Raw genomic sequence first — 27635 nt, 5'->3', positions numbered from 1 at the left:
TGTAGTATATAAACTAAAATTGAACTGCGAATGGGGGGTCACAGAAAGTGGTTAAGAAATCGCATTTATTTTTAACATGTTGACTGCTCAATATCAGGTCAATTAATTCCATAACGATGTTAATTGTTGCAGATGGTATATTAGTGCTTTTATTTGACCGGGAAGATACTCTGCTGACTCTGCCCTCAGACCAGAGAGGGTCTTCCCAATAAGTAGTTGGACTTGTCTGGACTATGGGATGTTGGACTCTATGCTTGGCAAATTCTTGCAGGGAGGGAATTTCAACTAAACTTGAACTATGGTTATGCAGCGGGGTGGAGGAACCCACCATGGGGGGAGGGTGGAGAGGGAGAATCCCAGATTCTATGTAATTACAACACAATGTAATTAATGAATAAATTTAATAAAAAAAAAACAAACCTAAAAAACAAACAAAAAAATAAACATAATAAACGGATTTTCTACCCACTTAATGTCATTAACAAACTTTGGAGCTTAAAAGTTCTTATGAATTTAGGAGCCAAATTATGTTCAAATCATGGCACAGACAATAGTCAACATTTATAGTACATGCAAGGTGGAAGCAATCTAAATATTCACTTCGAGATGACTAAATAAGAAATATACACCCAAAGAATGTAGTAATGCACAGAGAAAATTTCAAATAAAAAAAATTTCTAATGCGGACCACATCAAAGAATTTTACCAATTATTTGAGTTAAAAAAAAATAAAGTCAGGTACAACAGACTTCATACTAAGAGTACAAGTTAAAAATAGTGCCTATGGGTGGAAGACACATACTTTAAAAGGGACAGGAAAGAATTTTATGGTCTTTGGGAATTTCTTTTTCTGGGTGCTGACTAGATTGGTTTCTATAGTTATGTTTCCCAATTTGGTCAGTAGGACCAAACAGCGGTCCTGTAAGATTATACGTTTCACTCAAAATCTCCTATAGCTTAGGGTTATTGTAGGTCAACATACTCCTTATGTGATTTTGGTGATTCTACTCCAAGCAAACCTACTCCAATACTGGCCATATTAAAAAAGGCATGCATTAAGGGGATTCAAAAAAGGTGCAGCAAAACAAAAGAGATAACACACCTTTCCATTAACATATATTTCATGTATTTTTTGAAGCCTTCTCTTACAACTGCTTATAATATATAATACTTGGTAACAATATTACTGGTTTACATATTAATGTGTTATTCCATATTCTTATCATTTTAAAGCATATTTCTTACTAAACTTTTAAAAATATTCATTTATATTTGAAAGGAAAATTTTACAGAGAAAAGGATAGGTAGAGAAGGTCTTCCATCTGCTTGCTGCTTCAGCCGCCAAATGGCAGCAACAGCCAGAGCTGAGCGAACAGAAGCATAAAACATCTGTGGGGAAAACAGGGCTGCAGCACCATTTATGACGGAAGTGCTGAACGGCACAGACACTGATTGAATTCAACCTTCCTCTAGAAAGGGCGTAGAGACACCGCTGAGAAACAGAGAAGTGAAACCTCCTGCAAATCAGCACCCTACGATCGATTGCTCTTTCCAAGCACCCAAGACACTTTCACTCCAGTCCTGAAGACAGGACGGTTTAATCCAGAGCAACGTAAAATGAAGGGTCTCTGGCTGGGAGGGCTACAATGTAGGATTAAGGGTAAATATCACAAATAAGGTGATTCACTGAAACATTACACACCGAATATTAAGCTCTCTAACTTGCTTCTTTGATGGCACACACCTCTACAAAAAAAAGGAGACTTTTCCAGATCTGATTTGAGGCATCTCAAGAGCAAGATCCACAGACAGGGACACTAAGAACTCAGCAGCAAGAAGCCGCAGCAACTAACTCCCACACCAGTCTGCAGTCAGCTTCCCAGCGCCCGTCACTCCACAGAGCCGACAGTAGTCCTCCTTCACCATGGCTTTGCTCAGCTGCAGTCAGAAAATGTTCATACTGTGTTTGACTTATTCAAGAGACCAATTAATTTTTCAAATAATTTCAAATAATTTTTAGAGTGTATTGTTGTAGTTGTTTTATTAGTACTTAATATTGTCAATCTACCTGTATCTAATTTGTAAATATCATATAGGTTAAGCATGCATGGGAAAAACAGGATTCAGCATGATCTGTGATTTCAGGAATCCCCTGGTAATCTTGGGACATTTCTCTCTAGCATAAAGGAGGGATACTGTGTGAGCCGGTGTGTGAATCACAAAATGTGAGAAAGAAAGCATTACAGATAAAATAGTATTTCATCTACTTTTACATAGTCCTAAAAAGGATTGGAGTATTTGGGTTTTTTTGGAAATTCACAATGTGTAAGAAAATGAAAACCTGTGAAAACCTTTTTATCATTTATATCAACATAAAGAGAAATACTGCATTCAGAAAATAAAAACAGAATTCAACATCCCCCCAAAACAGGCAAAAGGGACAGTAATCAAAACTGGAATATGCTGACAAAAGGACTTGTGAATACTAAATATGAAATATCTCAAAAGAAAAGTTCAACACAGGGATGAAAACATAAGGTTAATAATTATTTTTAAATGTCCATAAAGCAGAGCAAAAAGACTGAAAGGTTCATTGCAAAGGTGACTGTGTGCCCGGAAGTGTGGACCCTCCAGAGGCTCGCCTGCACCCTGTTATCAGAACACTGCTTCCAGAAACACCAAGAAGCAAATAGGAGCTAGGCACTTTCTGGGAGTGTTAGATGTACAGCCCAGCATTCTGTACACCATTGTTTGCACTGAAGTAATAAGGTCAGAAACCTGTGCTAATAAACTGTTAATCTTCACTACACCTGCTTTCTGCTTTGTGTCAAATAGAAGCCCACCATCACCGATGCCCACTGTCACATACTTACTGTAAAAAACCCCAATTGGATCCAGTGCGGTAGCCTAGCAGCTAAAGTCTTCGCCTTGCACACGATGGGATCTCATATGGGTGCAGGTTCTAATCCTGGCGGCCCTGCTTCCCATCTCGCTCCCTGCTTGTGGCCTGGGAAGGCAGTGGAGGATGGCCCAAAACCTTGGGACTCTGCTCCTGTATGGAAGACTCAGAAGAGGCTCCAGGCTCCAGGCCTCTTCTGAATGGAACAGCTCTGGCTGTTGCAGCCACTTGGGGAGTGAATCAACGAACAGAAGATCTTTCTGTCTCTCCTCTCTGTATATCTGAACTTCCAGTAAATAAACAAATAAACTTATTTTGTTTGAGGTACTTCTTTGTTCATGGCAAGAAGTGGCTGCCCGACTTAAGAATAAAGACATTTCACTTGCCTGGGAGTCTCGCTCGATTTCTTTGAACCTCAACAAAAGACATATACAAAGAGTTGGAAAAACAGGAGCTAAGGTCTAACACTGAACTGTAAAGCATTCAGAAATAAGAGAAAAAGAATGAAAGAGCTGAAGAAATAATTCACAAAATCTCCATTAACTGGTAAAAGCAGATTTCCAAACTTAGAAAGATAAATGAATAAAAAATAATTAAAAAGATACTTCATACCAAGAAGCGTACCATGAAATATCAGGACAATAAGCTCCAAAGAACTCTTACAAGACTTTATACAAATAAATTAAAAGAGATAAGAAACTTCTTAAAGGCAACTGTAAAATTTTGAATGGTATGATTAATTCATAATTCTGAGCAAAAACAAAAAAAGCCTGTCAAACTTGGCCAAATGACCATCCGGGCATCGGGCGCTCTGCTTCTTGGATTCCGTGTCCCCAGAAGGAATCTCGAGGCTGAAATGGCAGATATGCAACTCGTCCAGAGCAGAGGAAAAGCTCCAGAAAAGATTTCTTCCAGACACTAAAACTGATAAAATGTCTTATGTACCTCTAGGTTTTGAGAAGAAATGCACACAACTGTGGGAAGAATCAGCTAATTTATGGCAAATATATAGGAAATTAGGACAATTATTACAGTTACTAATTCCAGGAAAAATAAGGCATGGAGCTAGAAATACAGAGGAATCATAGTTTTGATTAATATATTAATATATTTATGATATCACACTGAAAAGATGCAAAGATCAATGATTAGAAAATTTGTGGGCATGTGGTACAGAAAGGACTAGAACTTCATCTTATTCTCTAGCATGTTAGTAGGAAATAAAAAGCAGCAAGAAAAGTACAATACTATAGACATAAGACCAGAAGAATTGGGTAAGGAAACTGGTACAAACTGCCTTTGGGAGAAAGGAGAGAGTTTGGAATGGTAGGACTTCTAATTTTCACTACAATTCTTGTAAAAATATTTAGTTCCTTAAACAATGTGCAAGATATATTTGAGAGGTATAGTTACAGAGGAGACAGACAGCAATACTCCATCCACATATCCACTCCCCAAATAACCACAAGGCCACGGCTGGGTGGGCCCAAAGTCAAGGAGCCAGGAGCTTCCTCCAGTTCTCCCACACACATGCAGGAGCCCAAGGATTCAGAGCCTCCTCTGGGCCCTCCCAAGCCATTAGCAGGGAGCTGGACTAGAAGTGGAGTTGTCAGGACCCTACTGCCTCCCCTACTGGGGATGCCAAGGCCAAGGCGGAGACCCAGTCCACTAAGCCATGGCACTGGCTGAATATAAACATTTTAATTATTTTTTTTAAAGATTTATTCATTTTATTACAGCCAGATATACACAGAGGAGGAGAGACAGAGAGGAAGATCTTCCGTCCGATGATTCACTCCCCAAGTGAGCTGCAACAGGCCGATGCTGTGCCGATCCGAAGCTGGGAACCTGGAAACTCTTCCGGGTCTCCCACGCAGGTGCAGTGTCCCAATGCATTGGGCCGTCCTCGACTGCTTTCCCAGGCCACAAGCAGGGAGCTGGATGGGAAGAGGAGCTGCCGGGATTAGAACTGGCGCCCATATGGGATCCCGGGGCTTTCAAGGCGAGGACTTTAGCCGCTAGGCCACGCCGCCGGGCCCTTTAATTATCTTTTAAAAGGAATAAGTGGAAGCTTTAGAGCTGTTACTCAACAGAATTATTAAGCAAGCCATGCATGTAATTACAAATTTTCTAATAGCCACATTGTCAAGAGAAATTAGTGAAATTAATTCTGATAATATTTCACTCATTAAATACATCCAAAATATGTTCATATGTAATCATTATAAACATTGGTGATATAGTTTAACTTCCCCTTCACTAAATCTCCATTACCATGTATGTGTATATACGTATGTGTCATATCTATATGTATATATATATTTAAGTATATCTCAACTCCAACTAGCTCCATTACAGGTCTTCAGCACTCACAGATGTCAAGTGGCTACCCACAGCGGGCACTGCCATCTCCTGCGTCAGCCTTCACTCCTGCAGGCATTTGGGGAATGAATCAACAGATACAAACTCTTTATCTGTCCCTGACTCTGTCACTTTGCCTTTCAAATAAGTAAATATATCTTCAAATTTTACACTCCACCCTCAGAGGTCGGAAGATATTAAGCAACACATTCAAGGTTTATCTTTCCTAAACAGAACTAAGTGCTTATTTAGTATCTTTGAAAGATAAAAGCCATTATTAAATGATTTTACATGTTTGATTTTCAAAGCTGGAAACAATATTTTTCAAATGTCAACCCAAAGTATTAAAAAAGTTATCATAATCTAATCCGTTTCCAGATACCAATGGTTAACTGTTAATTTTTAAATGTCCTAATAACAACATGTTTCAAACTTAACTATATTAAGGTTTAAGTCTGTGAAAAATGAAACTACAAGTTTCTTTTGATGCAAGATTTTTGAAATCGATGCAACTTTTTCATTATATCAGTCAAACTTTTGGAAGCTCACTCATACAAACATATATGTGCTTTCTAAAGGACTCAGAAAGTAAAATTCTACATTAAAATACTTGGCATGTTAGTCCAAAACCGATAAACACTGGTAACGCTAACAATCATGCTTACTGGCCGACATGAGCAATCTTTTCCAGTACAGCATCTGAGCTCCTAAAGCTAGCAGCAGAGGTGGCTCCAACGCCCACCTATCTGGCTCTCTCCCAAACAAGGGGGCATTTTAGTTCCTAACTTACACATTGATTGGTTATACTTATGGAGTACAAAGTAATGCTATCATTTCTAATATGAAATAAAGCTAACCCATCCATAAAGTCAACTACTTGATCATTTTTGAAAGGAGAACACATTTGAGATTTATTCTCAAATACTGAAATACACAGTACTCCACCATTAGCTATATTCACTATGCTATGCAACAAGTCTCAGGAAAATAAAACCAAAGCTAACCCCCTTATTAAGGCGGGGAGAATGGAGAGATGCTCGTCATGGATGGTTTTCTCTAAAACCTGTACATGCCACTTTCTTTGAAGGTCCCATCCATCTAACCTGTTAGTGAGAACTTAAACCACAAGTCAAGCCATACACAGGCCTGCTGTTTCAAAGGTGACACTGACATAAAACCTCCAAACTAACAGTATTATTATTATAAAGGAGCATGAATCAGGATTCTGGAAAAATCTGTTGTTCACTGAAACTGATTTGCAAATTTCAAAGGCAACATGTTACAGTTCTTATATAGGGCAGGTTGGTAGCTGGAGGCCACAACACTCTAGAACGCAAACCGACCGATTACAATACAATGAGTCACACCTGCAGGATCCCACCAGAGACCAGCAGTGACCATCCTGGCCCTCCGAGCTCAGAAACTGGGCCAAGCCCACAGCAACGCAATAGTGCTGTGCCAGTCACAAGGCAGGGCGCGCTCCCGGAGAAACTTTCTGCAGGCGCAGAAAGAGGACCGATGGGGGGGGGGGGGTCTTCGGAGGTGCAAGCCCTCTACTCAACAGGAGCAAACGCATTCCACAGTGCCAAACGTACGCTGCGGGACCCTAACGGGCCAGCTGCTGGCTGCGGACAGGCCCCTCCGGCGCCGGGGGGAGGGCGAACAGCCAGCAATTTCCGAAGCTGAAGTCAACAGCGGGGGTGGGGAGAGCGGGTGACCAGCGCGGACCGTCCACGGAGACGCTCCGGGGAGGGGGCGGGGCGCGCGCTCCATCCCAACAGCAAGTAGGGGGAGCAGTGGGTGGCAAGGAGAAGGTCGCCTCGCGTTCGAGAAGCAGAATCACAGAGAAAACAACTTCTCAAAACGCCTCTCTCCGGAAGTGCTGCTCCCTTCCCATCAAAAGTTCTCTCTTTGAAACCTGGATGAACGGCCCGGCCCACTTCTACCCTTCCCGACCATTCCTCCTCCCCGCCACCACCGGGTACACTTAAGGGGTGGTAGGGAGAAAGGGGTCTGGGTCCCCGGGTCGCCTGCCTGCCTGCCTGCCCGCCCAGGGCACCGCCGCGCCGGGACGAACCGCTCCCCGCCGCCGCCACCGCCCCACCTGTGCCTTCCAGGTCGCAGCGCCGCCCGGCCGCCGTAGCCCAGGCCCCGCTCCCTCACACACGCGACGCCGCGGCGCTCCACTCGGACAAGTCCCGAGCTTCCCCGCGCGCCACCGGCGACTCACAAAGCGTTCCAGGCCGCGCGCCGCCGCCACGTCACGCGCGCGCGCCGGGCCTCGGACGGCCGGGCAGGCGCAAGGGGGCTGGCTTCCTTGAGAATTTGTCATCCGCCCGCCCCCCCAGGTTCTGTTAACCTTCTAAGTGCTGCGTGGGAGGACGATAGTCAGCTCCGAACCCAGGGCGGGGGGGGGGGCGCCGCCGTAAAACTCGGCCGGGTGGGGGAACAGGCTCAAGGAGCGCAGGCCTGTGGGAACCTGTTGGAGGCCAGGACCCCCAAAATAAGGTTCGCCGCGGCCGCGTCACTCACCCCCTTGCGCCTGCGCAATCTCTCGCCCCCCGCCGTGAAACAGAGACCTCCATAAAGGCTGCGACTGTGCAGTTGGCAGTTCGGGCTTGTGCACCTCGGAGAAAAAGGAATTCGTGTCCCCTTTGAAACTTTGTGACAGCAGAAGACAGTGGGCCTCCTAAAGGCTACCTGCAGCTGCAAGTCTCAAAGGGTTTTGCGGGCTGGACGTCTCTGTCAGTTCAACAATGTTAACATTCTGAGCAACTATGCCTGTACCACTTAGGAATGTGGGCTGCTCAGAAATTTCGAAGAACCCACTGGCGTGACAAAGGGTGTTAAGCCTCTGCCCGCAGTGCCTCGGTATCCCGTAGGGACTTGTACTTAAAGTCTTAGCTGCTTGCAGTTCCGACCCTGCTCCCTATTAATGTGTCTGGGAAAGCAACAGAAAATGACCTAGTTCCTGGGCCCCTGAATCGACTAGGGAGAACTGGAGGAAGCACCTGCCTCCAGAGCATCTCTTGGGGCAATTTGGACCAGCAGCTGGAAGGTCTGTTTTTCCTTGCTAACTGCTATATATATATGATATGTAATATATTAATGATTATAACAAATATATACACATGCATCTTTATGTATATATGATATGTAATATGTTAATGAACATAGTATACATAGAATATAAATATATAATGCTATTTAAATCTGGTAAAAGACTCTAATGACATTCATATTCTTGAATAAGCGTTTAGATAAATCTGTATGTGATGCCTTAGTATTTAAATCTAGCTAAATGGTTTGTCTAAGGAAGGCGTGAGTTGTTCCACATGAATTATTACTCCTCTCAACCAAAGTTGAATGCTGGGGGACTATTGGGACTGTGCTAAATATCGCACCGAGAGCCCTATAGTGCTTCTGACAAATCTCAGAAAGGTAGCAGTGAGTCATTGTGAAGAGTAAAACAGCGGTGCCTGTATTAATGCAGAATTTTCAAATGATTTTGCTTTTGAAGGAATTCTGAAAAACAGTGCCTTCTCCCATATTTTTGAATCATCAAATACAGAGTTGCAAGGAGAGAAAATCCTGTTTCCTTGCAAACTAACATTTTAAGATAAAAGCTGTATAGCTTTTTAAATGTAATCAGGGGATTCTGTATACTAGACAATGTCCACCATATTTAATGAAGAAACTACATGAGTCAACTTTTCTCCAGCAGGAGGAAACCTTGTCTCAGTCCTTTTCTTCTTTAATCATTTCCATTTTACATTGTGAAGTTTTACTTCAATGCAGTGCTTCTTTATTCTTGATAATATTTTCTTTGTTACCTGCTCCTCTACCTAAAAGTACACATCTTTAATTTTCAGAATTTCCAGCAGCTGTAAACTATTTCTAACCTGTAAGATTTCTACATAAAAGAGTATTATATACAGAGAACTAAAGAGGTTATAGCAAAGCTAATAGGTCTAATGAGTTAAAGTTGTAGGATAAAAGCAACATACAGAAATTTAAAAAAAACCCATCTATATACTAGCAATGAATACTTCAGTAAGCAGATTGATAACTCCATTCACAATATTATGAAGAGTGAAATTTGGCTGGGGGTGGGAGCTGGTGCGGCACAGCACGTTAGGCTGTAGCTTAGGACTCTGCATTCCATACTGGAGTGTCTGGCTTGTGTCCCAGTGAGTTATGACTTCCTGTCCAGCTTCCTCCTACTGCTCCTGGAAGACAGCAAATGGTGGCCCAAGGCTTGGGCTTCTACCACACAGGTGAAAGACCTGTATTAGTTCAAGAACTTGGAACAACCTCTGCTGCTTTCCTGGGCATGTTATCATGGAGCTGGGTTTGAACTGGTTCCCATATGGGATGCCAGCATCACAGGTGGTGGTTTAAGCTTAGCAGGCTGTACCACAATGCTGGCCCTTCTCTAATGAGAAGATATGATAATAGGACTGACTTCATAGGGTACTTACCTAAATTAACAGAAATAACTCATTTACAGTTGGCCCTTAATAAATATTAATAGTTATATTTGATAGTCTGCCTCCCTCCTAAAATTCTTTAGATTAGCCAAGAGTGGTTTTGTGATCAGCAAAGCTTAATAATTTTTAAAAGTCTAACCTTTCTTCATTAAAATTGATGAGGTTATCATTTCATAATACAAAAAGAGTTATGGTGCCACTGATAAAAACAATGGTATTATTGGTGGTGTTATTTTAATGATGTAGAAATCTTTAGAATAGAAATCTGCTTGTTAGTGGACTTTATCAATGGTATATATACCTACTTAGATATTTAGTTACAAGTCCTAGTAATTATGCCCAAGGCTTTTATGTAGGAACCTCCATGTATGTTGGATGAATGTGCTAAAAGTTTTATTATGCTACTTATATTCACTTGCATTAAGGTTGTCTAGTTTTTTATTTAAATCTAGCATTTGGACATAAGTTTTTTCTTTGACTGTCATATACTATTCTTAATGGAATTGGGAAATCCAGAGAGTATACCATGAAGCAATATATGCCATTAAAATGAGAAATGCTCAGGTTCCTTTAACCAGGAATTGAGTTGGAGGGCAGGGTGTGGGATAATCTAGGGATCACTAATGATGAAATCTCGTTGTTCCAAGTTCATGTGGAAATCAGTGAATGACTCAATGTGTAATAGAATTCTTGGTAAGTATATTATGCTTAGAGCTAATATCAGATCTGTGTTCCCATTGCATTTTTCTTCTCTAGACTCTTTAGTACAGGAAAAATACACATTTGACAAAAGTTCAATGATTGTGATGTTCCGTAGGTGGTATAATTTCTCCACTGCAGACTAAACAATAGACAACTGCAGCATTTAAAAAATTGGGTGGAGCACAGCATTATAGCTTGGTGGCTGAAGCCCTTGCCTTATATGCGCCAGGATCCCATATGGACACCAGTTCATATCCTGGCTACTCCATTTCCCATCTAGCTCCCTGCTTGTTGCCTAGGTAGAGCAGTAGAGGATGATCCAAAGCCTTGGGACCCTGCACCCAGGTGGGAGATCTGGAAGAGGCTCCTGGCTCCTGGCTTCTAATCGGCTCAGCTCTGGCTGTTGCAGCCAGTTGGGGAATGAACCAGAAAATGGAAGATTGTTCTGTCTCTCCTTCTCTCTCTAAATCTGACTTTCCAATAAAAATAAATCTTTGTAAAACAATTAATAAAGAAGTAATTTCTTACCATAGAGTCAGAGGCACTGTTCTAGTTTTATGAATTCCATATATCCATATAAAGCATTCCGGCTTCAGTAAGGAGAACTACTCATTGCAACATGACATAGTGGGGATGTGCGTTTTTCATTCCTGCATTCCATGCAGGTTCCTGAGTTTAAGTCTGCTTCTAACCCAGCTCCCTCCTAATATGCGTTCTGGGAGGCAGCAGGTGAATTCGAGTTCTTGGCTTCCTGCCATGCAAGTGGGAGACCTGGATCCAGTTACAGGTGCTGTTCTTTACCCTAGCCAGCTCCAGCTTTTGCAGGCTTTTGGGACATGATTCAGTGGAAGGGAAGATCCGTGTCTATCTCTGTCTGCCTTGCAAATTAAAATTCATCACAAATTAACTAAAGCATCAAATATTCCTGCAATGTTTTTTATTATCTTTACTTGGCTTTGTTGTAGCTAAATCATGCTACTTATATCCTATTATGAAGAGGCTAGAGATCAAACAATATTATTTCATATTAACTTACCTCAAAAAGTTTACAGGGAAATGAAAGTAAAAGATAAGTTTATTTTTCTGCAAAAAAATAGAAAAAATTGAAATCTGTACATAGAAGGGATCCTTAAAAAGGTTACAGAAAATGAGCATTATGAAAAAACTAGGTATGGGTTGATTTCAAAAACTTTTGCAGTAAAATAAACTTGTCTTTTAATTCCATTTCCCATGAACTTCTTGAAGTATCCTCATAGAACAATGTAGTGGGGTGAAATTCAATTTAAGACACTAAAATTCCTTTTGTGTGGCTTTCAGAATATAATCTGACAAGTTATTTAGTCAAAAGGAATATCCAAGGACACAAGCATAAGAGAGACAAGTATTTATGGCATCTAATAACACTGCTACTACCTTATTTTTAAAAGATTGTTTTATTTGAAAGGCATGTTTTTAGAAGGGAAGAGAGAGAGAGAGAGAGCGATCTTTTTCATCTGTAAGGTCTCTCTCACAATAGCCACATCATTGTTTTTCAGAAGAATGAGTAGTTTTGTCCACCTTGAGAAAGTACCTGAATCTCCAGATGAGGATCTTGCCGCAGCAGGATTCAGATGAGAAAAGGGGGATCCAACTCACACAACTTTGCGAAGTTCACACCAAAGACCCTTTGGTTTGAACACTGCTTGTCTTTTTATGGAAGGAAACTACAGGTGAAATAAGGAAGAACCCTTTGGTAAAGCAACAAAGCATTTACAGTTTTTTTGCATTGGTGAAGTGTTTATTTATGTTTTCTGTATGTACTTGTAAAAGTTCTCCAGATTCTGTGTAGTGAGGGGTTACAAGAATCAAGATTGTCTTCAGCACTGATTGGCTGTAACGCCAGTCAGACACTGACCACTTCACTTTCTTGAGTTAAACACTTCTTGGGGAAGCCATGAAGAAAAGTATGGGAACTAAAAGGGACATCCACTGTCCACCATTCACTGTAGGTAATCCTTGGTTGTATGTGTGTGGTGGGGAGCAGAATGCAGGTTGCGGGATAACTAACACTTTTCTAGCAATATACAGGGAGATTTGGTGGAAAGATCAAGGCATAGAAATTCCATCTCCAGGACTCATGGTTCTTGGGATTGGTCTAGCCAAATCCGATTGCCTAATAAAAAGATGTTAAAACTGATGATCAGGAGCACAAAATTCAACGTTATAGAATTAAGTGTATCAGTTCATAGAAAGTTCATAAGCAAAGAGGATATTCAGATAGGAAAAACATGCTGGTTTATAAAACTTGGCAAAAATATACCAAGGGTTACATTTTTATAATCGAAGTTTTCAAATAATTCTTTGATGTTCTTTGTTACTTAATCATATTGATTGACAAACTAAGAGATTGAATCTTAGTTTTTTTTTTTGCGTGATGAATTACTATTTGCTGTTGTTTCTTTTAAAAGAAATTTCATTTCCTGAAGCACATCGTTGCAAAGACTTGCTACCATGACTAATCTTCAAAGATGAAAAGTTAATGTTGAATTTACTAATTATTTCCTCGTGGAATTCATTTGGTTTGACCAATTGATATTGTTATAAACAGCAAAAATAAGCCATTGGCTTTTATAAAATTCACACTTAGGACAAAAAAAACATCTTGGAGAATCCCTGTTTCTTTTAAAAGAGCCTGTAATGCCATTCAAAAAACTCTCTTAGTTTAATGTGCATGTAGAAGACCTATCCCATTAGTGTCAGATGGCAGCATAGCTGAGCGTCATTGAACTGTATTTATTCTCAAGGTGTGATTATAACCACGGGGTGCTTCTTATGCAGTGCTAAAGACAGAAATTAAAATGCTAACGAAATTCAGTTTTAAACAGCACACAGGAATCATGCACATATTAAGCCTATCCACCATGTCTCTAAATTACTTCATTAGAATAAACTAGGAGCTGTTAGAATTTGATTGACTTTCAGATAAAAGTAGTTTTCATCTTTCATTTTATTTCATGCTAGTAATAAGGTGTTTATCCTGAGGTGGATAAAGTAGTAGCCCACAAAGTTTATGTAATAGGGGTTGGCATCGTGATTAAAGCCACCACCTGCAATACCAGCATCCCATGTGGGCACAGGTTCTTATTTTCATTGCTGCACTTCCAAACCAGCTCCCTGCTAATGCCCTAGAGGAAGGAGAAGAAGATGACCCAAGTATTTATGTTGCTCTCACTCAAAGGGAGATCTGTTGAAGCTCCTGACTTCTGGCTTTGATCTGGCTCATAGCTGGCTATTGCAGGCATTTGGGGAATGAGCAAGCAGATGGGATACTCTGTCTTTCTCTCTCTCTGACTCTTTCAAATTAATTAATTTTTAAAAAAAGTTTATGTAATACATTTCAGAGCACCCTGTCACTACCTCATCCAGTCAACATTGCTAAAAACTGTTTTCAGGACAATTATTCTTTTGACATTATCATTTTTCTGACTATTATAGTCTCGGCATGAATAGTTTTGATATATTAACTTTGAATTCCTCCTAAAAGTGTATGGGGTAGGATTTATTAACACTAAATAGAATGATCCAAAGCCTTATGTCTAGAAAATGGTAGAGCTGTATTGAAATGTTTTTGAATTGAAACCTTAGCAGGTTTTTTGCATCACAGTGTATTGTTAGTTATTATTAGGTATTATTGTTAGTTACTGAGTTTCCACAGTGCAACGTGGCTTGAAAAAAATCTGATCATGTTAGCAAAGAATAATTTTGCCAAGGCTAGAGATGGCCTCTTCAGGTTGGCTCTAAGCCAAGCCTATACCTAACATCATGGTCTATCTAATGGACCTGTGTTTGAGTCTGAAAAGTCATGCCTACTACCCAAATGAACTTAAGCAATCCATTTATCCTCAGCGTTTTACTTCCCAATTTACTTTGTGTGATTGGGGTTTCAACAATGCAACTTCATTGGGTTGTGTTTAGAATTAAAAGAGACAACGGGTACAAAGTTCTTCAGTGATTGAGTACAGTTCCTAGAACTGAGTGCCTGAATTTAGTTCTAGGACTGCTGCTGACTGGCTTGGGTGAGTTTGCTATCAACTCTTCACTGGTAAAATAGCTTCTGTTATCACTGGCTGGTGATAATCACTGGCTGGTGATAATAACTAGCTCCTTCCTGAGTTAATATGTGCCAAGTGCTTAGGATATACATATCACGTAAAAGGCTGCTTTTTTTAAAATGCTCTTTGAAAACAATTAAAGATTATTAAACGGTGTCTGTTTTACCCTGCATTCATTTGGCTGAATTAAAAATTATTTTTTGCTAGAATTTCAATTTTTGATCTTTGCTGAGAATTCCTATGTCTGCATTAGGGAGACATGTAAAATGACATCAGCAGTTCCAGAATGAAAGTCTGACAGGTTATCTGGAGTTGGGTAGGGGCGAACAGTGACAGAAAGGAAAGTGTAGTCTTTCAGATTTAGGAGGTAAGCATCTGAGGGTGATACTAGGTGATATTTTCTGAGTTAGAGAAAAGAAGGATAGTATATATGGAAAAAGAATAATATTTCTTGGCATCTCCCAGACAGCAAGAGTTGTGCCAGGAACTTCGCCTTGCAGTATTACATTCTGATGTCTGAACCATCTTGTGGTTATATACTGTTAAACAGATTTGCACAAATTTTTCAAAGCATGTTTTTCCAAGTATGTAAGTGAATAAATTTCCCAAATAAAGCTATATTGCATAAATGTGCCAAGAATAGTTTACCTCTTGCCTCCTTACCTCCATCAGATTACATCATCTATGCTTATACAGCATTGGTGTGCTAGTGGCCACTTTCAGTGCAAAGTGACCCTCCTCCGGTCTCAGTCGTTTAATCCTCCCTACACAAAGAGCCTCTTAAGATGCCATGAAGCTCTAAAAAATCCACAGTAACTTGGAAATATCTAGTGTTTAGATAACTTCCCATAAATGTCATGGGAGTAGCTATATTTCACTAATACTCATATTAGGCACAGACATACTATCACAGAGCTTAAATTCATGATGGAACAATATTAGAAATTGACCTAGTAATGCTCTCTATATCAATTTCAGAATTACTATAATATAACTGTATCCAGTTGGATGCAAACCAAAGTATTCATGTTTCTGTTCCAGTCTTCAGAATAATGCATGCCATCTGTCCTCCCACAAAATTTTGGGAGCAAAGCAAAACCTCAGAGTCAGAAAGAATGTGTTTCCTTCAGGGTAATGTTTCTGAAGTCTAACAAAATAACAAGTCCTGAATTAAAAAGCCTGTGAGTGTTCAAACAGAAGTCCCACCAGAGGATATTGCTATTTGCTTTTAAAATGTACTAGAATACAAATATTAAGAGTAACAAGCAACACACAATATGTGTTTTTGTCTAGTAGATCACAGAGCAGTTTGTGTCAGGAGGCAAAAATCCCTTTGTGCCTTCAAAGCCTTCTCTTCATTCTGATGGAAACAGAAAGCTTTCTGAACTTTACTGAAAGTTACTACATTGTTGATACATGACAACATTCTTTCTTAAACTTCATTTGTTGGACAGGAGAGTGGCAGAAAGAAGAAGGGAAGGAATGAGAGGGATGGAAAGAGCGAGAGAGAGAGATTGATTCTGCTCATTCATTCCTCAGTTGCCTGCAACCCAGGGCTAGGATAGGCTGAAGCCAGAAACCAGAAACTCTACTTGGGTACCCCAGAATTGATGGCAGGGACCCAATTCCTTGAGTCATCATCTGTTTCCTCCTAGGCTGCATATTAGTAGAGAACTGGTTTAGAAGGAAGTGAAGGCAGAACTCCATTCCATGTACTGTGGGATTCCAAGCAGCAATTTAAACCATGCCTACCCCTAAAGCATTTTTGAAGTAAATAAACTATATACTTATACTTGATATTTCTTATACTTGATATAAGTATATACTTGATATAACTTATACTTGATATTTCTGCTCTTTAGTCAAGAGCAAATCTTGATGGGGCTGGTGCTTCAGAAGTATCATGCTAATCCTCCACCTGCTTCACTGAGGTCCCACTTGGGTGCCTATTCCCATCCTGGATGCTCCACTTCTGATCCAACCATCTGCTAATGGTGAAGCATGGCTCAAATACTTAGGCTCCTGCACCTGCATGGAAGACCTGAAAGAAGCTCTTGGCTCCTGGCTTTGGATCTGCTCAGCTCCAGCTGTTGCAGTCATCTGGAAGTGAACCAGCTTATGGAAGATATTTCTCTTGCTCTGTCTCTCCCTCCTGTCCCGTAACTCTTTCAAGTAAAATAAGCAAATCTTTTTTTAAGAAAAAATATCAAATCTTGTTATTGTAGATACCAATAGTAAAATGCTTTATGTTTGTGTGATGCTTCTATGTTGCAAGCACTCTGGAAAACAAAATCTCATGTAATCCCTAAAACATCCAACTTTTGGAGTCATGTCTATCACTCCAGTCCTCACACTGGATGTGTAGCAAACATTACCCATGTGTTATAAAAGAAGAAATAGGCCCAGCGAGGTGATTTGTAGTGCAGGAATGTAGCTAAATACAGCTCTCATGAGTCACAACTGAGAATGATGTATTTACTACAACTCTATTAGCTTAATTGTGGCTCAGTTATAGAATATATATATTCCAGTGTCACACAGAGCAAGAAATTGCTGTCAGAGGAGGACCTACCATGAGACGAGGCAGGCTAGTAGGGCCTCTCCTCTGAGCTCTCTGTGGTGCAGTGATTCTCAAGGGCTCTCGGCATCACAAATAAAGAGGGAGCACACAGCCTTGGTCATTTCGGATATGTGTGGTTATCCCAAAATGCAGGTAGTAATTGTCTTCTGGATTAGTTAATTTTCTTTTGGTGGTTACAAAGTGGTAAAAAGGCAAGATGGACCACTCCTCCACCAAGTTCACCCCTGGGATTTCTCAATCTGTAAGCCAGCCCACGACTTTGCTGCCTCTCACCTGTTAGTCCAAAACCAGCAGCATGAAAACAAATCATCTTGTGGAGGAAGACTAACTTTGCTTTGGTTTCTGTAAATGTCAACGCACACACACACACACACACACACACACACACACACTTTTCGTTTCTTAAAGAGCGGACTATTCATAAAAACACAAACCTCCATGAAACTAGTATGCGAAGGACATCTTTCCTGGAACAAACTGAGAGCTCCCAAGAAATGCCCAGTTCAATCTCATTATTTTAGAGTCTGGAAACAAAGCCAAATTTGAAATATTTAACACATTCCCTGTCTAGAATCTGAACTTCATTCTGGGCGCTCTTGGCCACATAAACTTCTCTGAGGTCTCCCTGACCATCTGTATCTCAAGAAGATATCTTAAAATGAAATTTTGTACCACTGTTCTTTTTGGATATGTGTGGTTAATGTAGGTAGTAATTGTCTTCTGGATTAGTTAATTTTCTGTTGGTGGTTACAAAGTAGTAGAAAGGCAGGATGGACCAGAGCCAGGACCATGTCTATATTTTTTTAACATGCATATGTTAAGTACGGGCTTGTATTCAACAGGTCCAGAGCCTACATTGCTTGCCTACCTAGCACATTTTGAGTATCATAGAAATTAATGCACCTAAAGTAGTTCAGGCTTGCTTGAGGAGCTGTGTGGATAGAATACATCTAAAGATTATGAGTGTATTTTTTTGCTTGAAGAACAGTATCAAAGAGGTCTAACTAATTTTACCTTTCCCTTACTTATTTTTCTGTGGAACTATCTGAATGAGATAGAAGTCTGTTTCCAAGGCTCTAGGAACAGTGCAGCTCTTGGATTAGATAGCTTATGTTCCTCACTCTGAGGTCTCCTAGCCTCACAAAAGTGCTCAGTTTCTGCCTCTTGGTTCCCCTTATTCCCTGCATTGTCCCATCGTCTTTGCCTCTTCATGATTCCTTTTTAAAGTTTTCTTTCTTTCTATAAAGATACAGGTTTTACTTATGGGAGACAAATTGTAGCATGAATATCCCAGTTGTTTTAGTTTCTACAGTTGGTCACATTCCTTTGAAATTAGCCTGAAATTAGATCACTGCTCAAGATAGCTGTAAGATAATATCAGAACACACTATCTGACCCTAGATTGTGTGGCAGCTTTAAGGCAGCATGTTTCAGCATGTTTAAATAGGCATGTCCTAATAATGTTGTAGTTTGTTTTGTTTAACAGCAGCAATAGCAACAACAAGATCTTTTTTTTTTTATTTTAACACTATAAGAACATTCAGAAGCAATAGTCTTACATACCTTCATTCAGCTTTCCTCAACCTCACTCTCCCAATATGTAACATGACTATAGTATATTATCAAAACCAGGAAAATTTCTGTTAATATAACACTATACTAAACTACAGGTCTTACCTGGATCTTGCATTTGGTATATATACTTTGGGGAAGTGTATTTTTCAATACACTATTACAGATTTGCATATGGATTAATGTAACCACCATCACAACTGCTGGTTTCTAAAGTTTGATGTTCCTAGGATTCTATTCTAGGTAATATTCAGTTTCCATTCTTCCCATTCTCCCTGAACTCTTTCATTGACACTGGTGACTTTAACTGCTTTCAGTATTTGAATAACTCCCAAATGTGTATATTTAACATTGTTCTTGAGCCTTGTACTAACCATTCTACATCTACTTCTTGATACCTACTGAACGTTGTATCTGCACCTTAAACCCTGACATTTCCAAAACTGGACCCATATTCCTTCATTTTTACACTAAGCAGTATCCCTGTGGCCCAAGCCAGAAGACCTAGGGGCTGGTGGTGCGTGCCACTTCATGCTCTCCATGATCAGCTCATTTCATTCTGACCCTTTCCCAGAATGTTTTTATTTTGTTTTGGTTTAATACAAATCTCTTTGATCCCTGGAAAAATCAGTCCTGGTTTCATATGATTCTCTCATGCACTCCCCATTGATAAACACCTATTTCTCTATTGAGCACATAGGAAGGATATTGAACATAGATGTTATAATATTATCCTTAGTCATAAATTCAGAAGCTCAGACTTGGTCCCATGGTTTTGTAATGGTGAGAACTCTTTAGATAACACAGGTTCATTCAGATGATTGTTATTATTTTGTCTCTGTGCCTCAATAAATAAATAAAAAATAAATTTGATGGTCAATGAATACTGCGGAATTTATACATTCATTAAAAGACATCGACTCACTGTAGATGCCTTGTTCCTTGAGGCAAGATGACATCTACTCATCTACTTATTCCTACTCACACAGAGCCAACAGTCAAATGTCAGGAATCCAGCCTGTAGAATGTCTCTGAACATCTTCTAATCATTGCTCTACAACACTTGTCATTCCTGAGCTGGATGTCTGCAATGGCCTTTTCTCTATGGTCTTTTCAAACTAATCCTTTCTCCATCTGTGACAAGCATTTCTCAAAAACACAATCTGTTCACCTTACCCTCTTGCTTAACAGCCTTTAATGACGCTGTATTTCCTGGAAAATAAATTTAAGTGCCTCAGGAAGGCATTAAAAGCCTCCAGAAAGTCTGATCAGACTTCCCATCTCAGCTTTAACTTTCCTTTTGTATTGTTTATGCTCCAATCTTACTGCACTTGCAGTTGTGCCAGAACATTCCTTGCATTCTAAAACTTGTTTTCTGGATCTGTCTCAGATATCACAAATCCCATGGAACCTTGTTCTGTTTCACCATCAAAATCCTCAGATGCCTGTCAGCATCATCCGCAACTCTATTCCCTCTCAGTCCTCTCTTACCTGGCATACCTAGCCTCCAACCTCTACGGTTCTGCATTCAACCTCCCATTTACATAGAAATTATTTTCTGGGTTGGCAATTTCAATGAACCAGTCAAATATTTAAATACAATTATATGTAAATTACTAACTCCAGTTATGATACACAACTCAGTTTTCCACTGCAGTTTTTCAAGAAGGTCTATTTGTTTATTTGAAAGGCAGAGTTACAGAAAGAGAGGGAGAGACAAAGAAAGACTGAGAACTTCTTTCACGATCCGCAAGTGCTTGTAGCTGCTGGGCCTGGCTCAGGTCAATGCTGGGAGCCAAGAGCTCTGTTTAGGTTTCCCTGGAGGGTAGTACAGGCCCAAATATTTGGGGCATGTACCCCTATCTTCCCATGTAATTTGCTAGAAGGGAGCTGAATCAGAGTGGACCAGTTAGGACTTAAAGCAGTACTCAGAACACATACTAAAGTTGCAAGATGTGGACAAATTTGCTGCACCACAACTCTGGCCCCTCCAGCTGACGCTCTGACCACAACCGAGTTCTGAAGATACAAGAGTAATTTAAAAACTTCATAAAAAGTGGAATAAAACGGGGCCCGGCGGCATGGCCTAGCGGCTTAAGTCCTCGCCTTGAACGCACCGGGATCCCATATGGGCGCCAGTTCTAATCCTGGTAGCTCCACTTCCCATCCAGCTCCCTGCTTGTGGCCTGGGAAAACAGTCGAGGACAGCCCAAAGCTTTGGGACCGTGCACCCGTGTGGGAGACTTGGAAGAGGTTCCAGGCTCTCCTGGCTTTGGATCGGTGCAGCACTGGCCGTTGCCGCTCACTTGGGGAGTGAATCATCAGATGAAAGATATTCCTGTCTGTCTCTCCTCCTCTCTGTATATCCGGCTTTCCAATAATAATAAATATATCTTTAAAAAAAAAGTGGAATAAAACGATAAGTTTTTGTGTGTGGTAATGAATTGGAAATCTATACAAAATGAAGGGCTCTTCAAAAAGTTAATGGCCAATGCATATTTTGAAATCTAGGAATGAATTTCAAAATTGTTTTTGCACCAAAATAAACTTGCCTTTGATTTCATTTTCCACAAACTTTTTCTACTTACTCTGGGCTACAACTCGTAAAAGTGTTTTTTTTTTTTTTTTTTGTTTGTTTGTTTGTTTATTTTAAAGCCCAGTAGGCTCCTCTGAGAATAAGGAATGGAAAAACAAACAGAAAGGTAGATGGCAGTATTTTCTCAGCCTTGTTCACTAAGTGAGCAGGGAGGAAGCAGAGCTTCTTCTCAAGATTGTGATCATGTCATTTGTTAGAAAATTCTAGTTCAGTGGCAATGTACTGAAAAATTTTCATCCAAATGTAATAATAGACACAACTACTACAATTAATTTAAAAAACCCACAGTCTTAGCATAAGGATGGTTAGTAATTAGCTTCTGCAGACTCAAAGCACACGATTTATTTGTGCATTCTCTATTGTTTTAGCATGCTCTATGACTAAACACTACAAACAAGAAAATGATTCAGAACACATACATTAATCCTCATAAGCCCTCATCCCTAGTAAAAATGGTTATGAATATAAGGCAAGTCATTACTTTTTTTCAAGAAAATGATCAGTCAGGACTATTTTAAATATGACAGCAAAACATAGATTCTTGATGTTTGTTCTTTGCTTTCTCTCTTCTGTTTTGCCATTGTAGGTGTTATATTAGCTGCTGGGATAAGGAATTAAAGCGTGTCTGCTGCCCTTGCCAGCTGTCACATGCTGCCAAATGAATACAAGCCATTCCAGGAAACTTTTGACCAAAAAAGACATCCAAAAAGAGGTGATAGCAGGCATGGGTGTGGTTGTTATGACTTTGGACACGTGCATCCCATAGGTAAATACCTGGATAAGATCCCTGACCCTCCTCCTGATTCCAGTTTCCTGTTGACATGTCCTAAGGGACAGCATCGGGGGGCTCAGGCACGTGGAGGCCTAGACTGAGTTCTGGGCTCCTGGCTTCCGCCTGCTCCAGTCCTGTCAAGTAGTCAGTTGGAGAGTGAACCAGGGTATGGGGTTATATCTGTCATTTTTACTTTTCTTCTGTCACTCTCCTTTTACCTGCACTTCAAATAAGTTATACACATAATTTAAAATGACAGAATTTATTGAGGTCATGTTTACCAATCATTGATTCAAAATATTAGTTCCTTGCAATTCCCATGATTCACCAGTGAAGATATTTTTATCTTTCTTTACTTAAAAAGGTTGTCAATAGGAAGCTGTTTCTAACATGTCAATACTGTGCCTTCCTGATCAAAACTGGAAGCCAAAGCATTAGCTAGAATTTCAAGCGTCTAATTTCTTAACTTTTTTACTATGTGCTAAATTCATTACTAGGGAAGTCAAAGTATGTATTACATATGTTTGTTTTATATTTTCCAACCACTCAATACTAAGGATAAAAGTGAAAATCCCAGTATATTATAGCATGAGTTATTTGAACACAAGTAAAAGAGAAAATAAAAGTTGAATAATTTCTTCTATGGCATTTCTATCTTTTTTCTGTATTAGATCAGATTTTCTTCCAAGGTGATTTGATTCCCATTTTTTTTTCTTCACTATGTGTCGGTATCTTCTTAGTTGAGACTTAAAACAGAAGGAAAAAATCCAGATAGAATGAAAAAGATTTGTTTGGATTCATTTAATTCCTCAAGACATACTACGGCCATAAGGACTGTTGAAATTTTCTCCCAGATATCCTAAAACCGACATTCAGGTTTATTTTTTTCTCACTGCTAACAGAAATTCACTTTTGCGTCAGCAGATGCTTTAGTTCTAACATGGCATGTTGCATAATTTTGCCACCGAATCCTACTGTCACTTCATTGATGGCTTTTTGTGAGCTGAGTTTCAGTTTTCATTTGGGATCATAGCTACATATCTCAGCTCCACCAAACACCCAGATTCTGATTTGGAACACATCCAAATCCAAGGCACTTTCTTCTAAGGAAATCCAGAAAGATTTCTTCTTTGCCTGTATTTGAAATTACATAATGAGCTGCTCTGTGTCCTTAATTTCAGGGTGACCTCAAGGCATTTTTATGCCCTCTGGTTATCTTTACTCCTAAAAGTAAAATTAAAAAAGGATTTGGCTCTTAGCAATGACCACTCTCATCTGAAAAAAAAAAAAAATAACGGTTTTCCTTCTGCTTTTCGCTCAATTTGCCACTTTCCCTCATTGCTCTTGCATTGTTCTTTCCCTAATTCCCCCAGTGTGTACCCGATGTTTATAGAGCCCTCACTGTGTAAAAGGCAAAGATCTTGACACTGGGGGTGGTGGGAAAATGAAGACTCGCCTGATTACAAGCCCTTGCCTTCTGAAGATGTTGTGGATCAGGACAAGGAGACAGATAACTACTCCTGAAGAATGAGACCTGCTCCTCCAGAAGCCATCTGAAAGGAGAGATGGAAAGCACAGGTAAAAACAACCATGATTAATGATTTTTATAAAGCTTAACTCTGTACTCACTCTAGAGCAAACCTTCCCGGACAAGTTGCTTACGATTTCCTTGCAGAACTGAATGCATTCCCAGAGAGATGGTCGGGGCTGTGCTGCTTGCTGTGCGCATCTGGGAGGGAGGGCACAGGGAGTGAAGGCCTCTTTCATTCCCTTGGCACAGGCAGCTTTGTGGCTGGGGCCTGGTCTGCCGCGCTGTCCTAAGTGCTGACCCATTGCCTCCAATGATCAGCCTCTTGGCAACAGCCTCTTGGCAACAGCCTCTGGCAGAAGACAGGACAACATTTTCTTTTCCTCCCATAATCAAGAATATCTATTCAATTTATGTTTTTATCTCTTTTATCTGAGAAGAGAATTCCTGAGACACAGGATTCTGAACTCTTTGTGTGTGTGTGTGTGTGTGTGTGTGTGTGTGTGTGTGAACAGCAGAGTGGCAGAGGGGAGAGACAAAGAGAGACACAGAGAGATCTTCCATCCATTAGTTCATTCCCTAAAATGGTTGCGACAGCTGGGGCTGTGCCAGGCTGAAGCCAAGAGCCAGAAACTTCATCTAGGTCTCCCATGTGGCACAGGAATCCATTTCTTGTTGCTTTTCCATGCAAATCTGCAGGGAGCTGCATCAGAAGTGGAACAGCCAGCATTTCAAACAGTGCCCATATGCAATGCTAGCACTGTTGGCTATGGCTGTACCATTTATGCCGTGACAACAGCCCCAAATTTGCTAAGGAACCTGAATTCATCAGTGAGAACTGCTTCACTTAACTTTCCAGTTGGTAAAATGAGGACGCAACAGATCTGCCCAAGGTCCCCTCCAAATGCAAACACGTGTGATTTTTACATCACTAGGATTTCAAGGAACTCACACACTGGACTGTTAAAAGATCAAGGAACAAACCCAAATGGCAAATAAACATATGAAAAAATGCTCAAGTTCCCTGGCAATAAGGGAAATCCAAATTAAAATATCAATGAGGTACCACCTAACGCCAGTAAGACTGGCCCACATGAATAAAAGCACCAACAACACTTGTTGGCGAGGTTGCGGGGAAAAGGGATCCCTACTCCACTGCTGGTGGGGCTGCAGGCTGGTACAGCCTCTATGGAAATCAGTATGGAGAATATTCAAACAACTCAAATTCAACATACCGTATGATCCAGCAATAGCACTCCTAGGAATATATCCAGAACACTTGTTTTATGAGAAACCAACATGCACTCCTATGCTCATAGCAGCACAATCAGTAATTGCAAAAACATGGAAGCAACCAAGATGCCCATCAACAGAGGATTGGATAAGAAAGCTATGGTTCATCTACTCCATGGAATACTACTCAGCTATTAAAAAAAAACAAAATGCAGTTCTTTGTGGCCAAATGGGCCAAACTGGAAACCATAATGCTAAGGGAAATGAGCCAATCCCAAAAGGTTAAATACCACATGTTTGCCTTAATTTAAGATGATATGATGTTATGTATAACATGTTATGTATGTTATATGTTGTGTATAAACTAAAATTGAAGTATAGGTGAGGTGGTCACAGAAGGTGGCTGGGAACTCGCATTTATCTTTAACATATTGGTTACTCATTACTATGTCAATTAATCCCATAATGATGTAAATTTTTGCTGATGGTATGTTGGAGCTTTCAATTGACTGGGATGATACTCTGCTGGCTCTGTCTTCAGACCAGAGAGGGTATACCTAAGAAGCCATTGAACTTGACTGGACAATAAGATGTTGGACTCTATGTTTGGTACACGCTTGCAATGGGGGAATCTCAACTGAACTTGAGCTGTGGTTATGCAACAAGGTGGAGGAATCCACCATGGTGGGAGGGTTTGGGGAGGGGTGGGGAGAACCCAAGTATCTATGTAACTGTGTCACATAATACAATGTAATTAATGAAGTTAAATAATAAATAATTAAAAAAAAAAGATCACTTGCATGCTTTCCTGCTGGTTTTTCTTCTCTGGTTTAGATGACTTATTGCTACCTGTTTATTCCACTTTTGCGTTTATTATTCCTTCCTCCACTAGCAGCACTGAGCTAAAACAGACAGAAGCTCAAAGACTAGTACTATTTTAAAAGGTTTTTTGTTTGTTTGTTTTCATTTTTTTATAAATACATACCCATGGGCCTGGTGTGTTAGCCTAGTGGCTAAAGTATTTGCATTACACACTTCAGGAAATCATATGGGTGCCAGTTCGTATCCCAGCTGCTCCACTTCCCTTCTAGCTCCCTGCTTGTAGCCTGGAAAAGTAGAAAAGGATGCCGCAAAGTCTTGGAACCCTGCACCCATGTGGGAGACCCGGAAGAAGTACCTGGTTCCTGGCTTCAGATCAGCTCAGCTCTGGCCATTGCGGCTACTTGGGGAGTGAACCAGCAGATGGAAGATCTTTCTCTGTCTCTCCTCTTCTCTGTATACTTGACTTTCCAATAAAAATCAACGAATCTTAAAAATAAATATATACATACTCATTAACACACCTTGCAACGTGTAAATGTTACAGGATAAAATGAGATCTTAGGAGAAACATAGTTCTGATTGTTTTCAGCTGTAACAGGTGTTCGTCTCTTGGAGCTTTTATTAAAATGCATATTGTAGCTCCTCAATCCAGAATTTCTAATTTTGCAGGTAAAAGGGAGTCCAGACGTTCATGTTTCTTGCGTGTTGCAAGTGGCACTGATGCTGCTCCAGGGGAGCACAGCACTTCTGTGAGTGCAAAGTCCCACAGAGACAAGGTGCCTGAGTGCACAGTCCACAGCTCCCGTCCAGCACTTACGTGCTTCAGGCAATAGGTTTCCCAGTCTCCTCCATCAATTGTCCACACATTTTGACGATTACAGATTTTCCTTCACATTGAAGCCCTCCCAGCTCTCCTTGAAGGACCCCTTCTGCTTTCTCTGTGCCCTTGACCCTGCCTTGCAAGCATTTCAAGATGTTGTAAACCTTTCATTCTAAGATCTGTTGGGATTTTTTAAAACAACTAATAACTACAGTTAGCATTCATCTCTGTCTAATCCTTTAGTCCATGTGTTCTAGAACTCTGCAAGAAGCTACACGGCTCAGAAGAAAAACAAATGTGCCTCTCAAGTCAGGGTAAGGAAGCGAAGGTTTGCAGTGTGTTTAGCTGCGCTCATAGAGATGCAGTACAGTGTCTTTCATACTAAGTTTCCTGTCTTTGTCTTAAAATTGTGGAAGTAAGGATTCCATTTATCAGGTCTATTTTGTTATATTAGGTAGACAGTTCTTTGTAACATGGAAACAGCTTTATTCCCCTAACTACTGACAGTATTCTTCAGTTACTGCTCCTGTAAAATCAGAATGTGCTCAGGTCCTTGTCTTCCAAAAGAGATGTGTGGAAGAAATTATTTTGAATTATTCTGGGAAGTTTGTGATGTAGCACAATAAGTTGAAATAAAGCCATAACTTTCGTGAGAGATGTTTGCAAAATCTACTTTCTTAAAAAATTTGGAATCCCCATACCAGAGAAGGAAGCACAGGCCATAGGAATCAATTTGAAGTCCTACTAGAGAATGCCAGCATTAAAACTCGCTGACATAGAGCCAGCATTGTGGTATGACAGGTTAACCTGCCGCCTAGGCCCCTGGCATTCCATGTAGGTTCTGATTCCAGTCCTGGTCTCATTTTCAATTCAACTCCCTGCTAATGACCTGAGAAAACAGCAAAGGATGACCTAAGTACTTGGGTCTCTATTCCCCCACTCACATGAGAAATCCAATCTGGGTGAAGGTCCTGGCTTTGGCATGGCTCATCCCTGGCCACTGTGGTCATTTGGGGAGTAAATCGGTAGATGGAAGAGCTCTCCCTGCCTCTCCTTCTCTCTGATTCTGCTTTTCCAGTAAATAAATAAATCTTGAAAAAATTTTAATGAATTACCCTAGCAATTTATCGGAATATGATCTAGCCTTGCAAACTACACTGTGCTACCT

General features: G+C 40.3%; 1 protein-coding gene and 1 long non-coding RNA gene across 4 annotated transcripts in view; one reads left to right on the top strand and one right to left on the bottom strand.

Moving 5' to 3' along the window:
- Positions 1-23715, bottom strand: part of SPART (spartin) — a 48445-nt gene extending 24730 nt beyond the window's left edge. Inside the window, exon 1 of one of the 3 annotated variants that reach the window (XM_058670855.1) lies at positions 23694-23715. The gene's annotated coding sequence lies outside the window, so the exon portion shown is untranslated. Of the gene's footprint in view, positions 1-7364; positions 7523-7619; positions 7850-23693 lie in introns of those variants that run through there. The other 2 variants (XM_058670854.1, XM_004577530.3) reach the window with 2 other exon arrangements.
- On the top strand, positions 7886-27099 carry LOC131481581 (uncharacterized). Its single transcript, XR_009246420.1, has 4 exons — positions 7886-8318; positions 21879-22058; positions 23548-23642; positions 26711-27099. It is a non-coding gene; the product is annotated as an uncharacterized LOC131481581 (long non-coding RNA).
- The last annotated feature ends 536 nt before the right edge of the window (positions 27100-27635 follow it).

This window comes from Ochotona princeps, chromosome 12 (genome assembly GCF_030435755.1).
Source record: "Ochotona princeps isolate mOchPri1 chromosome 12, mOchPri1.hap1, whole genome shotgun sequence".
NCBI lineage: Eukaryota > Metazoa > Chordata > Mammalia > Lagomorpha > Ochotonidae > Ochotona > Ochotona princeps.
This window is presented reverse-complemented; position numbering and strand designations above follow the sequence as displayed.